We start from the raw sequence: 19,454 nt of genomic DNA on the forward strand, positions 1-19,454 counted from the left end.
AAAGAATTGGTATTCTACACAATCCAGTTGAGTAATGCCAAATTACAGCAATCTGTATTACATTGTCATTTTATCACCATTCAAGATATCAGTAATTCATCCTCTGCCTTGAAACTTAACATTCTACAAAAAAAATTTACTTTGCCTTACACACCCAGAAAGATGAGTATGGTCCAAATGATATAGATGGTGGCACTTTTGATTGCTATTTTCCCATACAGGTAAAAGTAAGGATTGATATCGCCTGCTAAACACTGGCTGCCACATACAGGTCGCAATGTGACTTTGTCACGAGAAGGGTTAAACAGGCGATGATTCTGCTCTTACTAGAAACAAAGGTGTCAGTGGTTGCTAGCAACATTGCATTTTCAGACAAAAAAACTATGTGTTTGCAAGGTGCTCATGGTTTAACATTGAAATCTAGAAGTATTAAGGTAGCAGGAAGGTGTGGGCGTTTGTGGTTTCTGAGTGTGAGGGGGTATAGTGGTGTCTGTTGACTGTGCTTTAAGAGAGACTGGCATCATGTGCTTTAAGAGAGACTAGGCATGATGCCAGTCTCTCTTGAGATTCACTTTGCATGAATCCTGCTGGTAAAACATCCACATGATGTGAGATGCAAATAACCCGTGAAGGAAACATCGTTTTATCACCCATCTTGGGATATTACATGAATATATGGAGATGGATGCGAGGCAATATACCATGCGCAACACTGCATGTTCCCACTCGCGTGTGTTGCTATATTACAGAAAATACACATGGTGAAATTTCTGCAACAATTGTTTTTAGGAAGTCGGTTTTCTAAAAGATAAATGCCAAATTTCTATTTTTGCAGATAATGAATGACTCTCAGTCTTTCCAATCAAAAACTACAGAAAATTGTTTCCTGGCAATATTCAGCTATAAACTCGGCTGGGCTTATGTTAACACTTCTTGTCTGTTCTTTTGTTGTTGGGGTTGTTTTTCATCTGTTAACAATGATGGCATGGTTGCTCGCCATTGGGTCTGGAAAGTTGAAACTTGGTGTGCTAAAAATTAGGTCAATACGACCTACTTTTCCAGGTTACAGAGGTAACCTTTAAATTTTCACTACATCCATTTTGCTCAGCAACTGTGCATGTATGTACGTGTGTATATTCGAAGCGGTTTGTTGTGGTCGCACTGGTTTGACACAAAAAACATAGTCTGAAATTGCAATGATGCGCATGCACTACCGAAATTCAAATAAAAATAGAAATGTGAATTGTATTATGGTTACATAAGGACAGCTACAGCATAGTTTTTGATATAGACAAAGCAGTAATATTGGAGTTCTAGGACGTACATTGAAAAACGTGAAGAAGGCATTTGATTCCCAAATTGTGACCCATTTTCTGGTAAATTGTAATTGACATTGGTTGGTACCTGTACACATTTTGTCTTGAAGAATTTCGCTTCCACACAAGTTGACTTCATAAGAATGCCAGGTACCTGCTGTTGGAGAATCTCCGTGTGACGTGTATAACACTAAAAACTTGGGTGTGATTAAAAAGCAGCTCTTGAACAAAGTTTTGCCCAAGACCGACTTGTTTGGCGTGGCGAAGATTGAATTACAAAGATATACATGATTACCCTTATCAAATTTAATGATCCATGTCTTGGTCAATTGGGACTTGCTCAGCTGTGTGAAATTGACTCAGACGATGTGAAGTCTAGGTGGAAAACGCCCAAGAAAACACGTAATGTCCACACAAAAGAATTGCCAGAGGCATTTACAGCTGTGCGATTTATTCACCGTTCCTCTTGAGAAACTCCCTGCCAATGTCAGTTGAGATTTCTCTTTTGAAAAATAACTCCTAAATTTTCTTTGATAGTGATGATGTCTTGTTGTCATGGCAACATAATCTGTCATTTTCTTGACTAGTTAGCTTACCTATCAATTGTTGGGGGAATGCAGCTACTGTGTGCAGCAATTTTTCAGGATGTCACTCACGGCTCTTGGTACTGAGGTAATGACGAAAAAAACCTGGGCGTGTACATGTAGATGTTCAAAAGTCATATTAACCGTGATACTAAATACGGTAATTGGTAGAGTTACAGGTTTGTCGAAATTCTATATTAAAAGTGCGCCAAAGTTGGCCTAGAAATTTTATAGAACTTTGAAATAAAACGGCCAAAAATAATTCTGGATTTAATTCAAAATTGTGCCAATTCGTCGATGATTTCACAAAGTGACCATGCTTTAGTGTATGGGCCTATTAGCCTACATTTGTAGTTCGACTTCTCAGGCTTAGTGTATGGGCCTACTAGCCTTCCTCTGTATTGATCTATTTAGCAGGTTTATGGGCCTACTAACCTTCATTTGTAGTCTGATCTATTAGGCTTGTGTATGGGCATTAGCCTTCATTAGTTGTAATCTGATCTATTTGGCTAGTTTATGGGCTTAATAGCCCTCATTTCTAGATGAGACATCCATCAAGTGATGATGGAATCCAAGTTCGTAACCCAATATACGCAAGCCTTCATGAGTAAGATGAAACCTCTACAAGTAGCAAGAGCACAATAAGATTAGCCTGAAGCCAAGTATTCAGTAATTGTGGATCAGCAGGAATAGCTTTACCTGGGAAATGGTATGCATTCTTTAGGCCTACAGCTAGAATAGTTCTACCACCTGCTTAACATTTATTGTTGGCCTATAGCTGCTGTAACTTAGCAAGAATATATAACATTTAAAAAATTGAGTTAAGAGCTGATATCATCAAACAGATTGTTGTAGCTTTATTTTGGTAAGATCTCTCCTTGGTTTTATGAAAATATTGAATCGTGTTGTACCAGTGTTACCTTGGAGAAGAAGAGTGACCCTGGGGGAAACTCATGCTGTCGGAGATCTTCATCCACTGTGTCACTGGACGGAGTGGACTAGATGATTGGAGGTCCACCCCAAAACCTTATAAATATACTGTCAGTAGTTTCAAACTTCACGTCAAAGCCCAAGTTTATTTTCCACATGGGAACCCATGGAATTTTGTGGTGGAAAAAGGAATTGGCCTCCGATCAATATCCAGGCATGATGATAAGTAATAGTGCCCATTTCTTGGAAATCCGAGACGTTTGTTCCTGTTGCCCATCATTGCAATGGTATCCCTAGGCTGCAATGTCACAATATGATCCTTGCAGTAATGTCAACCTGCTAGCCTGAGTATTTCAAAGAATACCGGTATTGATATCTTCTCCGAGTGATGTTAAGCCTTCTCTGCAGTCATCAGGATGATGTCTGGTCATTTTTAATTGGCAGAATGATCTTTTGTCTTGCTAGCGCAAACAGAAACTGTGTCTTTTAAATGTGATACCATGGAATTTTAAAAGTACCTTGTACTTGTTCTCTACTTGTCACTTGATCTTCAGATTGACTTTGCCTTGTTGTCAGTTTGGTAAATTCACAGTTACAAACCTTCAGACAATTTGAACATTTTGATTCCAACATATCTTTCCAGTTGTGAGAAAAAAACACCACATTAGTTAGTGTTCAAAGGTGTTCCTATGTTAACATAGAGATTTTCTGTGGTAAAAGGGGAGTTAGCAACTTCTGGCATGTGAGTGGTGAAGTTGAGACTCATTTCCCAACCTTTTGTATGAGTCTGAGCCACTTTAAAGTTGGATGCTGTAATCCGAAAGGGACAAGTATGGTTGATTGCTTTGCCCAAGGAGGCGTCTAAGTAACAAGACACTGACAAGGAATACAATTTTCTTGCATTATAATTTTTCTGAACCTGTGCACTCTTTGAATTATTTTTTGCATCCTGCAGAACTCCCAATACCAATCCTCTCAATAGGTGGGCCTTGAATATCACATACAATTAATCTGTATTCATTATTGAACAATGGGACATTACCACTCGAAATTATTACACTGTTGATTTATGCAACAATTATATTGGTGCAGCTGTTAATATCAGAAGTAATGGTTGCTTGAATGTTTGAATTTAGATTTGTTTGTGGCGTTGAAAATATTCCCCTAGCACGCCACGCTGGCAAAGGACCCAATTTTTGCAAGTGGCGAATCGAAATTGCCACCATCTAGTATATCTTTGCCGATAACACCAGAAGCAAACATTGGAACTCCGCAGCATTGATCAGAAACTTTGGTATGCAAACCACGAAAATCGTTATTAATGAGATCTCGCATGTCTTTGATGCTAATTGATTTAAATATCTGACGTAAAAAGATATCAACACACGACCAGTTGCACTCATTCATAGACAGTTGTAATGTTACCATATTTGGATGACACAAATGCTGTCCACGTGATAGCCGCCCTTTGATTGGATACAGCATAATGGGGTCACGACCTCACTTCTCAATCGAATGTTAGGCATTGTATTATATAGATACATGCTGGTATACCGGCTGTTGGTAGCGAGCTTGTCATTCTATCGAGGATTCCCGTGGGCGCTGTTCGTGGCTAAGACTTGCTAATCATTGTGAAAAGGGGCGAATTGTGGTGAAGGGTTTCGCCACAGAAAGGCAGGTGATGTCGTGGCAAACCACACACTTGTGTAGCTAGAAGATTTTGGACTGTTTAGCCACATTGACTAAGAGCTTTCATGACCTAGTGCCAACCCTGGCAATGTTTACAGTGTATGCTTGGGGGAGGGATTGCAGTCTCATAAAGCACTGGTACGTATGTGGAAATCTATAGGTTGATGTAGGAAACAACGACTTCACATGGCTTGCCGTCATTACCTTCTCGTGACACTGCATAACTTTCAATGTGACATATGTTGTAGTTTTCTCAGAATGTGTGAGCAATAGCGATGGTCAGTCATATCACATTCTTGTGTTCAGCAATGCTGAGTGTGTGAACAATAGCTGATATATAGATGCATGGTGTATTCTTAGTCAAGGTTTGGTGTAACGAATTCCGATGCTACGTAGTGGAGTCCAAAAATGTATGGTCAAGACGAGAATTCCGATAGTAGTGTAATTGAGTGTTGTAGCAAGTGATGTGCATATCATGTCACAATGTCCCCATCACTTGTGGAAAAGCGCAAACTTTTGAACATTATTGGCCCATTCATTTGAAAAGTACGCAATGTTCGCCATTGCTCTCCACTACTGCACAATGTATTCCACAGTGAAAATGTTAATGAAATACCTTGTAGTGGTGATGGCTCATAGATATTGGAATATTGGAATGCATCGCCAGCAGACAATAGTCATAGTGGTATAGGACTATTTGTCTAAGTACCATACCAATGGCCGGTGCTTGTCAGTGGTAAAAGCCATCCTCCTATGAATCATGATAAAAATATTTTTCATAATAACATTGCACAAAACAATAATTCGACATGTCCCGCCTAATCTACCATTTGTCGGTAAATGTTGTTGTAATCGAAAAACTGCCTGTCGTACATAACATATGACTCATTTGGAGGAAAAGATCCCCATATGCCATTACCTAACTGATCATGATGGTGATGATGTTTAGGTACCACGAATACATTTAGCGTTTGTAGGATATTTGTAGGATATATCATGTGATCATGGCAACTAAATGCGATGCTTGTTATCCTATTGGTACTCAAGAGGTGTCCAAATGATGACACCAGAATTTGGGTGTGAAAATGGACTCTTAGGCTGGAGTTATATAGGACTCACGTTGTCACTTGTCATGTTTCACTTGTCACGACTTAACTGAGTTAGGCTGGAAAATACGACATTGAAGGGGAAAGGTGACATGGTCATTTTAACAAGCCTGCCGCACTCAAAATCACCAAAAAATTATCATTTTTTTCATTTTTATCCTTACCACCGCTGTTCAGGTCCACGAAGCCAGACTGTAACATTTGACAACTGCTGCACTGTGGAGTGAGGCCAAATAAAGTTGCACGAGATCTAAAATCTACCTACAATGCCACGCAAAGATGGAAACAGAACTTTTTTTTATTCCTCCTCTGAGCGGCCTCTACAGAAGTCTTCCGTGAGAGTCCAAAAAAAATTTATTTCTATTTTTATTCCACCCTCCCCAGCTTGTCCTTGGATAAAAAAGCACGCTAAACCAAGGTATAAAAAAAATCTTGCCTAAAATGTGACACACTACATGTGAAAATGTGACCTCTATATCATCGCAGCCTTACACACTTACCAAAATAAGTGCTTTTACTAATGATAGCTAACGTTGGGGTCAACATTTATGGAACTTTTCTGCAGTCGGTTACATTAGTAGTACGTCCACTACATGGAAAACCCCGGCGTTTTTAAACCCCGGGGATACTCCGAACCAGAAAAAGCCCGGAGAAGACAAGGCGAGGACTTCCACTACATGGAAGCAGTTACTGAACACGGCGACAGATGGTGTGGTCTATATGAAATTCCTGTAGAACTCTCCAATTTTTTGTTATTGTTGAAGTCGCGATTGACCGACACAAAATGGCACTCGCCGAGTGTAGAAACTAACTAACGCCGGCGTTTTTGTGATAACACTACATAAAACGCCATGCTTAAATTAGCCCCCATTTAGCCCTGAATCCATCGCCGTGACAAGAAAACACCGGCGTTTTCCAGGGGGAAATGAACAGGTGTAAGCGAAAAAACCCCGGACCAACACCGGCGTTTTATGTAGTGGACGCGACTCTATTATCGCTGTCGGTCAAATACTGTTTTACTGTAGGAAATCTCCAGGTTTTGTGTTAATTTTACAACTCTCATGTGTCCACAGTGAAAAGCATTAGTTTGGTTGCCATAAGTCATCACAAAATCTGACGTTCATGCTTATACCAGCAGTTAAACTAAAATGTCAATTATGCCATACACATTGTGTTATCAGCAAATACAAGATACAATGAAGTTAAATAGCAACACTGGCTGTGTTTCTGTGTCTCTTTTCAACATCATGGAACTATAATGCCACTATATAGCCGACATTTGGCATGCATTCGGAACTAAAAAATCCAGGTCGACCAGCCCAGCATGCAAAATAAATGGCCTTGGGAGAAGAAGGCCCCCCCCCCAAACAGAGCAGACATGAGTAAAAACAAAATTATAGCAATGTTTCCCTGCTTGATATTCATGTCTTGTCAGTGATGCTTGCTATAATCCCCAGCGGATTGCTTCAGTGATCTTGGGGATTAGCTGAATGATGATGGATCCGGAGATTGCAGTATCATGGCCTCATAACCAAGAAGCTGCTTACCATGGTCTCATAACCGAGAAGCAAATGTAATGTAGGTCAAACCTCATACCATAGCCTCATTACCGCGAAGCTGCATACCATGGCCTCATAACCAAGAGAAAAATGTAGGTCAAACTGAGTAGCATGGCATCGTGACCATATATCAGAGGTTGCAACTTGATGTGCTTGCAATAAAACTCTGTAAGTGTTACCTAGTGCTGTGAAACCAAAATCAATATCCTCTATTGTTAAAAAAAACTATTTAAAGTATTATTTGTTCATGTGCCATGTGTATGTACATTATCATGTTCATATACATTCATGTTGGCTTAAATAGGGAACTCAACTATGGCTTTTACTATTGACTCTGTTCATTCATTAAACACTTTGTGACTCTACTGCATTTGTACATGTCATGCTATATTCCAAGTTCAGAGGCAAGTGGTAATTGGAATAGAGTACAAGCAAGAATCGTTTCTCTTTTTACAATAGAAATTTTAAATGCAAGAACATGTGCAGTACAGCAAGCTCCACAGGGAAAGATGGTGAATTGTAGCTGTAGGTTTGCTGCCGTTGTTTTTATTGGTTCTTACTGGAAGCTTGGCAGACAATGTGCAGATAATATCTTTAAGGAATGGGCGGCTTTTTACTGCAGTATGTTTGTTCATCTTCAGGTTCGTCAGTAAACTATTTTTCTGAACGTGTTTGATGCTTTTCCAAATTCTTTCAGCTCTTAGATAGTAGAAAAACGCATTATTCGTTATTCTTAGTATGCACAAGTCCTGGCGCGAAAGACCTTTCCCGCCAGGTGAGTGCATGCCCAGATCAGAGTTCACATCACCTTGCTGTTACGAGGCAAGGTCATTTCCATTATTGTCGCAGTAGCATGGTAATCAAGCGCCATTAGTAAACTCCTTTGGAACCGTACATGAAGTAAAGGTTAAAGTCATCATTAAAACCTTCGAGTATGAAATGTCAGATAAGCTTTTGAGAGGAGGCAGCCAACTCCCTCTGCCAAAGGTCCAATCCACATATCAAGAATCAAGGGCGTTACTAAAGAGGAAATTCCACACCCAGTGAGTGGCATGTGACGATGGCTGCAGCTCTAAGGCAGATTACGTCATCAAACTTGAGAGTGAATAATAAGTTACTGTCTTCTGACTGAGATCTTGACGCTGCCGCTGGAGAATGGAGTGGTTCTGTTTCTTTGACAAAACACCCGATCAGACCTTGAAAGACTGTCGTCAGATCACCAGATGTGGAGAAGCTGGACCATTGCCCACATCTTTTGAAAAAACAAGCAAGTGGAAACAGATGCAGAGCTACGTCCCACAGTCACATTCCTTAAAACGAATAATGTGAACGCCTAACCAGTTGAAATGCAACAGGTGAAAGAAGAGTTATTAAAACTGTAGTGATATACACCAGTATATCGATGCAAGGAAAGATTTCTTTTGTAGGCATTTGGAGCAAAAGAAGCTGACTGGTATCAGCTGAGATAAGGAGAAAAATATAATTAATTGCGTACACTTTGCACCCCTGAAGGAATGAGAATAATCACTTGACTCCTGGGTTAACTTGGCGATAAAATGTGATAATAATGTGCCAGAGGGAAATATATCAATCATCATGATAACGTAATGCCAGCTGCTTTCTCCACAATTATGAGCCCAGATCTCAAATTTGCGTAAGCGCAAGTAATTGAATTTTAAGGTTGAGTTGCTGACATGTAAAGGAAATTTCAAGGAATTTTAATCCATGATGAATTCAAATGCAAGCAAGAGACTGATATCATCCTTGATTAATGTCAGGAAATTTTTTTTCATTTTGTCGGGTCACCAGTTGCTTAGCTCAGCTTGTTTGCCGTTCATTGAAGCTTCGATATCTATCGGCTCGTACTTTATATTTTATTGGACTGTACTATGAATTTTTTTGGGTCGTGTGCTGGATTCTCTCGGACCGTACCCAAAAAATTCATTGCACAGTACGATACCGTCATCAGATCATGTCGGTTCCTACTCGGACCGTACAGCTCAAAAATTATACTTAGTTCTGGTACTAGCTGTAACATTGAAATATTACCATAATGTCTAATAACACATATTCAAGTTTTGCATAAGATAGACCACTTTGTATTTTCTCCATGCAGTGGCATATTTTAAGACCATTTCCAGTTAAAGGCACCTCTCTTTGAAGATATCCAGTAAAGGAAGTCGAAGAGTTTAGTAGTCATGGTGACATTTACATCTCCCAGAAGAATTTGTCCAATGAGCACTTCAAGGCTTCTTAATGGAAATGTACATACCTTCTGAGATGAAAATAATATTTCCTTGTAATCTTTTTGTTGTTGCAAAAGTTGTGTAATGACATAGCAGTCATGGTTACCAATTGGGGGACTTCGATTGCATCTTTTGGGCAAAGATTATTGTAACAATTTATTACTCTCCGGAAGTTGAACCACTCTGTCAATTTCGTTATGAGAAGTCCATCAAATCTGCCAAGGGAACCCCTGTTGACATTGCTTTCATGGCATAGCTTCCATGTTCATTAGTGGAAATTATATTACTTTCCGGAACATTGGCGAAATTGCTATAAGATGTAACAGGTTCGGATATGTGTAATGATTTTAGTGTTGGTTTCAGTGATAAACCTTGTTGATGTGTTGAAGTTGGTGCCTGTACAATAGGCCTGTTTTGCCTGTTATTGGTCTATGTGGAGCGTACATGATTCAACTGGCTTAAACTCGCCGACACAGCTATACACGTTTTGATTACTGAGTGTGTTTGTACATCAAATGAGTTTATCGCCATACAGTTGGAAGAAATGGAGGACAATTACTCTGGAATTTCTAATTTATGATACTGCTCGTAAACATAAGAAAAAAATTAAAAGTAACCAGAGACGGGTTGAGTACTTTCCGTGGTATGCTTAACCCTTTGACTGCCACCGTCGCCAAATTGTGTTATTCATTTTTTGGCGAAAAGATTGTCTGCTACGCAGTTTTCCCGCCTACTGATTGATGGCGTGTAGGTAGTAGAACATTTCTAAGGCGGTTTTGAGGAATCTAACTCTTCTCTCTTTCGATCTACAGTCTTATGAAAAGGTCATGAAAATTTTAAAAATTGAAAAAATTATTCGGCAGATAAAGGGTTAAGATAAATGTGTTGTACTCAGTTCTTTCTTTTCATGTCTTATTAAAATTGCTGCTTTCGGAAATAAGGTAGGTAATTTCATTTCATTTATGTTTCTTTGCAGTAGTTATGAAGTCCAGTATGGTACATGAAACTTTTAAAAGGGTTGTGAACTGCATTCCAGAATCCTCCTATGGGAACAACTTAGCTCTTTTGACGATATCATTGACTATGAGCTTATAAGATTTGGAATTCAGTCAGTGTAGAAATTATGCACTTTTCAGATGATGAATTCATCATGAGGCCCAGGGCTGTGTCACTTTTCAGAAAGTAGGCTGTGAGATAAAGCGAGTTTTACCTAGGCCTTTCTGAAACATGCTGCAGGGTTCGTAGCAGTCAGTGAAGTCAAGGAAAGTCTGTGAATTTTGAACAAGGTCGTTAAGGTCTTGTGAACTTCAGCAAATGAAATAAGTGGTTTTTAAAAAGTCTTTAAATATGTTATTGTGTGTTATTTCTTTTCTAAGATATCGTCATTCTGGAATCGGCAGCATCTTTCCGAAACCAAGTGTTAAAATTTGCGGTGCTGGTCCCTGCTGGCCGCATTCCTGCCTTTGTTACGAGTCTAGATGAGATAATTTATGTGGAGTCTGTGCTGCGAGAGCCGCCTAACGGCAAAATAGGGAACTCGAGGTAACATTGTAATGCAAATGGCGGGCGGGCTTGATTTGTAAGCTCTGAATGTTCAGGAAAGTCTTTCAAAAGTCATTAAAAATGGTTAGGAAAAGTCAGTGAAAGTCTTTGAATCATTTTGGTCTTTAAGGTTATGAACCCTGTGCTGATTGTTGCTTGTTTCCTCGGGCCTTTTCTCCTCAATCAATGTCAGTGGGTTAATGAATATGTATATGCAGGTGTTGCACTATTTTCACCTGTAATATTGTCTGTATATCAGCATACAACATTTGCTACAAATCTTATTGCAATGCAAAAATAAGAAAACTGAACAGAACCAGTTTGGGTTACAATGTGTACCTGAGTAGAAAAACTGTTATCGTTGAGGTTGCCTAAGTCTGATGACAGGTACGAAGCCTATGAGAATGAAATGTAAAATCTGGAGAACTGTATTTCTTGGGACGCCAAATGGATAATCGCTGCTGGGATTATGGCACGCCAAAGCGGAATTATTTCAACCCTGAAAAAATATTAGCAACTACAAATTTCTTGGCAACAGAGAAGAAATACTATTTAAACTTTCAAAAATATACCCGACTATCTTTTAAAAAAGATAAATTTTTTTAGACTCATGTCAACATTTTGAAAAAACAAGCCAACATATTTTTTTTTTCGTGATACTTCGAAAAATTCGTTTACATTTTTTTCTTCTCTTAAAAATTTTTTCCACGCCATTTAAAAAAAAATCTTGACAAAATTTTACTGCAACATTTATTTTCGTTCAAGATTTTTTTCTTGGCAACATTTTTTTCGTTCAACATTTTTTCCGTTCAACAACGAGCGCCACCTATGAACTGCTAATAGAACTCGCGTGCAGGGACGAGGTTAAGCTGGGAAGATCTCCGCAGTTCTCTCAGCAAATCTTTGAAATCGCTAGCATTCGCTAGCAAATTTAAATTGTTTGTCATGATTGTAGGGGTTTAACTTATGTAATTTAATGACGGTAAAAATCTGACACTGACACATTCATGACGAGTGACAACCACGTGCGTAAGATATTCGTGTAAAGAAACATGCCAGAAGTACCCCGTAGCTAAACCTCGTCTCGAGGGGATATAGTTCGATTAGTTGTTCACAGGTGGCGCTCGTTGTTGGACGAAAAAATTGTTGACGAAAAAAAATGTTGCAAGAAAAAAATCTTGAACGAAAATAAATGTTGCCATAAAATTTTGTCAACATCTTAAAAAAAAATGTTGGCTTGTTTTCTCAAAATGTTGGATCTTTTTTTTAAATAATGCTTATATTTTGTACAGGGTTGAAATAATTCCGCTAATGTTGGCTTGTATTCTGAAAATGTTGGATCGTTTTTAAAATGTTGCTAATATTTTGTACAGGGTTGAAATAATTCCGCTTTGGCGTGCCATGGGATACACCTTTATCAGCTCACCTTTCAGGGAAGCTTATACAATACCAAGGTGTCAGTCGTCGTCGTCAGCCGTTAACCTTTGACAAAAGAGTGGCGCGTTTCTTAACCACTTAACCTGGAAGGTTCATACTTGATGTGTGGGTACCCGTAGGCAAGACCTTTCAAAATAAAAATTAGCACAATTTGACTGCTTGTCTGCCATATTGGTGGCGCTCTTGAACGCTGCTAACTATAATCAAGTTAGCAACATGCATCTTCCTTCCATGTTAACAGGTGAGCACAATGGCCCTGGTCGTTTAATTTTGGCAGTATTCGGCCTTCGCAGTGGATTGCTTCGGGATTTGGCTGATTTTGCTTGTCCATGTTGTCAGGTATTGGGACAGCACTTTATAACTGAATGCTGGAGCAGGTACTGCCTATCTCTCTATTTGTGTCAGAATGGCCAAAGTAGCTTTAAAGAATATGCATAAAATGTTGCCAAACAACTCTTAACCCTAGTAGGGGTCTAATTTTGCCCTGGTCAAATGTCACTGAGATCAAAGGTCAAGACCTGACTTACAATACAATGCCCCTTCCAGTTTATTGGACTAGTCTTTACCTCCACTATAACATAGGGCTTATTACTGGGAACCAAGGATTCTATGAACACTGAAAACTTACAGAATATTATGGTTTCGCTTATTTCACTATGTCAAAAACCATATTTTCAATTCAAGTACATGTACATTTGAAATTTCATTTCAAGCATGAATTTGTAGGCAAGATACAGTCCCAATCACAATTGACATGCCTGAATTTGCATACGTTATGCACATTATGCATGAATCCTCTAACCACAATCTACCAACCTTAGTTGCAACTGGGTCTGTAATTGTGTCAATTACAGCAAAGTATCTCATTTGTCCGCATGTAATATTGAAAAGGTTGGATGGATTCTTCAAACCAGATATGCGAGAAGTTCTATCGTTAAATATGAAGCTATCTATTACCAGGGATGGTTGGGATGAATTATCATGAAAAGGCAGACGAACATGTAATTTTCTGATGTCATGTTGCATAGTGTCAATTATTCATCATTGCAGTTCTGTTATGATGCCATTCTGCAAAAAGGATAATGTGTGACCCGTCACAGCAAAACCAGGCGCATGTCGCACAGAAGATGAGCCTAAATGACACCAGGAGATAATGGAAGAAATTGACCTGCTCTTATTTCACAGAAGGCAGACAACAGTGAAATGAACAAACAGTCTGTCTCAACCTGCCAAGCTCTGAGCGACATGCGCCTGGTTTTGCTTTGACGGTTCACATGTTGCAAGTTTGCCATTCACCCTTTCAACCTAAGTCTTGAAATATTTGGTAAAAGATTTGTTTTGGCGACAAATTGATATAAATTTCTTTAACTTTTTGCATGTTTCTCTTGCCTAGCAGTGATCATTCCAAATATCACAAACAATGAAGTCAAGAACTTCTGTGCCATGAGCACCCCCGGAGAATCAAAATCCTGAATTCCGGGCATTGTGTGCCAAGTCCAGGTGCCGAGTCATCTTGTACTTCTGAATTCCGAGTCCCTCAATAGTTTCCTAGCAAAAATGGCTCTTCCACAGCATAACTAAATATGGTAGTATTCAAATGACACGTACATTTGGATCTAGAACTACTGAGCCTGCTATGGACTGATTTCAAGCACCGTATCTCTGCTAGGGCGGCGTGACGAAGCAAAAGATTGTAAAGCTAGCATTAACAACAAAAGCTTTTCACTTATTGCAGCCTTTTGGACGGTACCTTTAATGTGTAACTTCAACGATCGTGTTCCCCAAGATCACCAGATCCAAACACATAAGTTGAATCAGAACTTTTGGATCTTTAGCAGCAAGGGAGGGCGGTTTTCCTGGACGCACGATTGAGGGATCCGGATTTCAGGAATACGAGATGCTCGGAACCAGGATTTGGCACATAATGCCCAGAGGTCATGATTTTGATTCTTCGGGGGATGAGGGGCAAGGATAAGTATTTGCCAAGAATAACCAAATCAGATCCTTGATCAAACAATCCTGTTCCATCGATACCTGCCAATTATAGCTTACAATGCATTGCATCAGGTGCATATCGACAAGGTTGCAAATCATCAATATTCCTTTATTCGAAATCATAAGTATTTTCCCATGGATAATTCATGTTACCAATATATTTACAAACGTCAGGCAATTCTTGAATATTTCAAACGAATGCATTCACATAGATTTTTCAGCTTTACATTGATTATGTAAACATGCGGGTGTATGTAGGCATTTGTGGACAATGCCTTGAGGGTGCTACAAAAAAGGTGCCATTGTTGATAAAGGTCAGGAAGCTATTGAGCTCACTTTTTCACATGCTTGGACATTCAGGCCAGTTGAGGGTACCGAACCAACCTAATGTAACGTCGCGTCATCGTGATGATGTCATCTGCATGTTCTCTAATGGTGTACTCCAAATTACAGTCCAAATCACAACTGACGTCCATCCTGCTTCGCGTCATTGACACGCAACGTACATGCGAGTTGTGCATCAATGACACACCAGTGATGCTCTCTCTATGTTTCGTGAATTTTACGCGCTGGTTAGCGCGTCAGTGACGTGAATTTAGGGATGACAATTGTGATTAGGCGTAGCTCAGTAGCTCAGTCTGCATGTGTCAGGCCCAAGTTTGCCTAATGACATGAAGTCTGTTGATGAGTGACAGTGTATGACCCATGCTAAAAGGCCTTGGTCATAGAATATTCCTCAGAAGCTTTCTGAAGCCTAATTTTGATTGCAGCGGTCCTTGGTATCGCCACCACCACGATTGTATCTTATCAATTGTCAGATCCCACCAAAATGATTGCATCTTATTATTCTTACAAAAAAAGTACAGACTGACGCACCCCCCCAAATTTATGAAATTTTTTTAATTCAACCATGAAACTTTAGAACACATCAGAAATTTAATTTAGAAATGCAGTCCACGCCCCCCTCTTTTTCTGGCTCCTCGATCTGCCCCTGATACAAGTCCTCCTTCCCATCCAAGTTACATAAACTTACCTTAAATCAGATTAAATCCGTTATGAAGAATATAGTAGATGTATTCCCGAATGTTGTCACATTAATCCTGTTCGTATGTATCTGACAGTGACATATTCCCCCACTGAAGGCTGAACCACCCTTGTCATCTGGTGTCGAGTGCTTGCTGTATGAAGTAGTGGATAGCTCTGCTACCAATAGAAGCTACGTTGCTCCTGCTGGTAGAGCTGGCGTGTTCTTGTGCACTACCAATAGAGGTTCTGTTACATGGCTGGTATTGCTTGATTTTAACTGTTTTTCTAGATCAGTTTAGCAGACTGGTTTGTAATCTTTACTACTTTCATTTTGTAGGCAATCACAACACTAAAATGCAAAAATCTTTGCGAGCATTTTTTATTTTCTCAGATTTCATGAATAATCTCATTTTGCAAAAATAAAAATGGTGAAAATGTTATTTTTAAAAAATTCATTTTCGCAAGTAAAAAAGAATAAAACTTTCCCAAAATAATATTGCAGTGTACAGTGTAATCTATCCACACCAAGTTTTAAAAGAGATTGTAAGAATATCCTCTCTGTCTTCTTTATTAAATGACTGGGTTTCAAGGAGGGCGTTGTTCAGCTGAGCAAAATATGTGGAGCATAGTTTAGTTCCTTTTGCAGCTGGAGGAACATGGTGAGTCCAGTAAATGTAAAGGTCTGCACCAAATTGCCTCAGTTTTTTCGGGTCGAGCTTGATGTTCGTGGTTCTGTTCCCAAGCCTTTGGAAGAGTGTGTTTTTTTGTGTTCACTCATCCATTGACAAATCGCTCTTAGCGTTACTTCACTTTTAGCGACAGAGCTGAGCTGCTGAACCACAAATCCATGAAGGATATTTCTTTGTAGCGTGGATGGTTGGATGTCTCTTTAATGTTGTATGTCGTTTGATACAAGCATCATGCTTGGAAAGGCATCTCAAGTGAGCGAGTTACATGTGTGTTAATGCTTTTGAAGTAATGAGCCAACTTTGCAGCAGTAAATGTCAGGACGACCCTGGGATTATTGGAAAATAACTAAAGGCTCAAGAATTACAATATGCAAGAATGACTAAAACACCAGAACGCTCGAACAAGTCTTATTGATAGCACACAAGAATCACAATGTCCATGCCCATTCAGTTACTCTACCTTGGTATTGGAAGCATGAGATTAGATAAGACAGTGTGTCGTGTGAAATTTACAACTGGGGTGCCGAAGAGATGTTGAAAATGATTTGCCTGACTGCCTTCTACGTCTTTTGTGTTTACACGCACATTGACTGTCGGCATTGTCTAACATTTGAAGATGACACAGGATATAATCGAACCACTGGTATATGTTGACTAAATAACTTTGAAGGAATGGCGAAGCCCTTTAAAGAAAAGGGAGGTTGTCGATTATGTACAGATTCAGAAAATTGTTGATCTGTCTGGTTTGAAGGTATCATAATACAGCCACTGAATCACCCAAAGTTTGTTGAATGCATATGATGAATTGCGTTTTGGAGCTTTTATTCTTGCCTGTAACAGTCAGTACTGTGTTGTCTAAGACATGGTGATGCCACCTGTTGGTGTTAAACGGAATGATCCTTAATCACGCAATGTTCTAATCTTAGAGTCCCTTGGAAAAATTGCTGGAATAATATCCTTGCTTAAGTATATGTGCACTGAGAGTGATATAAATGGGTTAATGGTGCTAAGTACCGACATGAGAATGAAAAGGTACAAGCTAGGTAAATGATTGTTTGAGATGTTCAGGTGGAGTTGATCCTTGGTTGCAGTTGGTGTCGGGTTGCTTACTAGATGAAGGTCCATATAAAACATTCATCATCGGAAAATGTAAATATAGATGTAAGACAACAATAGGCCTACCGACTATTACACCTTGGATGTTGGGGTTGCTATAAACCCTTTAACCCTACAGCTTCCTAATCCCCAGTTTTGCCTGCTGTGTTATGTCATTATATCCCTCCATCAATATTTTTGAAATTGCGTGAGGAAAACATTTCTTTAGACGTTTTACTGCACCTCACATAACATTAATCCAAATGTTGGAGCTGGTTCAAATGTTGAAACAGTGTGTTTCAGTGGACGAAATTAGCCAAACAGGGAATAGAGTATGCCTAATTTCATTAAAAATCTCCAGTAGCTCTTACAAGGTAAACATTTGCAGTGTGGTCTGTTTCAACATTAAAAGTTTTTGTAAACCTGGAAATATTTGCATGCCTGGATTTTTTTTGTTGTTCTTACCAACTGCAAAATAAGATGAAAAAAAGATTGAAATTACTGTTACTGGGTTTTCAAAATGCTTGATAAAAAGTACTCAAAAGTTGCAATTTCACAAAACTGCAAAATAAAATGGCGGTCAATATTACCAGGTTTACAGTAGGTTCATGAATCTCATGAATCTTCTTCTATAATGTCTACAAATGATTGGCAAGCCAAGCTTAAAGGTTGCTATCCCTTTTGAGCCTTGCTAATGAAAAAAGATGTCCAAACAGCATTGATTTGCATTGACAAGACTCGGATTGCTCTTCAATGTCAAAATTCTTTTTGAACTCTTAAATTCAATCGACACTTGTCTGCCTTGGTGCGATGAAGAGTTTTGAAGGCCAGAAACAATCATCTTGCTCAGCATTGTCACAAATTTCACCGAACCAGATTCTGAAAGCCTTCAGGGCCATCGACCCTTCATCTGATACTCCAGACACACCACAGCTTTCCCAATAATCCTATCACTAAATCACCATCAGGCAACTGTACACAATCAAGATTCCCTTGAAACTGCCAAATTACAGTCCAGTAAATCCAGCGACATTTCTTGCCTTGTTCATCATCACAATAAACTCATAGCTCTATGGAGAGCATAAAGTATCCACGAGTCTGCTCAACCCAGCAGTGCTTTATTCCCTTTCTTGGTATTATCAGATCATAAATCTCTGAAACATGACATTAGAGCAGATTGATTTTTAATAAATCAGGGGGTTATATGGTGGATCATTCCAATGAATTCGCAAAGGACTGATGTAAATAGTCTGGTTAACAGCATAGCATATCATTCAGCCATGCATTGTCTTAAGTCTGATATCTTGCAGCAGACAACAGCAGTTGTCCTCAGGCTGTTGTTTGTTTTTTGGCTCACCGTAGGGGAGTCTATGTAATACCGCAGTGTCCGTCGTCCGTCGTCCGTCGTCCGTCGTCGTATCCTATTTCAAAAACAGTGGCACGTTTCTTAACCGCTAGGGCTATGAACTTGAAACTTTGTACACAGCACCCCCTAGGTCAGGTGACCTTTGACACTGAATCTCGGTCCGATCTGATTCTCAACTTGGCCACCAGGGGGCCAAATGTCGATATCTAAAAAGTGTGATATCTCAATTATTAGTGACTTGTTTTCGATGAAACTTGTGTTGTAGGTACTCATAGCAAATATACATCTTATATCATACGGGTTTTTAATTTGACCTACTTTTCAAGTTCACAGAGGTCATATGGCGTAAATTGGCTGTTAGAGAAACTATGGCACGTTTCTTAACCACTAAAGCTATGAACTTGAAACTTAGTACATATAACCCCCTATATCACATAGCCTCTGGTGCTGAATTTCAGTTTGATCTGATCCTCAACTTTGCCACCAGGGGGCCAAAAGTGGAAATCTAAAAAGTGTGATATCTCGCTTATAAGTGACTTGTTTCCGATAAAATTTTTATGGTAGGTACTCTTAGGAAAAATACATCACATATCGTACGGGTTTTCAATTTGACCTACTTTTCAAGGTCACAGAGGTCATATGGCGTAAATTGGCCGTTAGAGTGTAAACTATGGCACGTTTCTTAACCACTAAAGCTATGAACTTGAAACTTAGTGCATATAACCCCCTACATCAGATAACCTTTGATGCCGAATTTTGACCTGATCTGATTCTTTATTCGGCCACCAGGGGGCCATAATGGAAAAAGGAAGAAGTGCAATATCTTGCTTATTTGAGTGAATTGTTTTCGATAAAATTTTTATGGCAGGGACCT

The 19,454-nt window shown here is 39.3% G+C and overlaps 1 protein-coding gene and 1 long non-coding RNA gene across 2 annotated transcripts in view; one reads left to right on the forward strand and one right to left on the reverse strand.

Moving 5' to 3' along the window:
- Positions 1-15,582, reverse strand: part of LOC135496633 (uncharacterized) — a 34,116-nt gene extending 18,534 nt beyond the window's left edge. The window contains exon 1 of the long non-coding RNA XR_010448704.1: positions 15,438-15,582. This is a non-coding gene — a long non-coding RNA (uncharacterized LOC135496633). The remainder of the gene's footprint in view (positions 1-15,437) is intronic.
- Positions 1-19,454, forward strand: part of LOC135496632 (uncharacterized) — a 68,664-nt gene that overhangs the window by 32,795 nt on the left and 16,415 nt on the right. The window lies entirely within an intron of this gene.

This window comes from Lineus longissimus, chromosome 12 (genome assembly GCF_910592395.1).
Source record: "Lineus longissimus chromosome 12, tnLinLong1.2, whole genome shotgun sequence".
Classification (NCBI taxonomy): Eukaryota; Metazoa; Nemertea; class Pilidiophora; order Heteronemertea; family Lineidae; genus Lineus; species Lineus longissimus.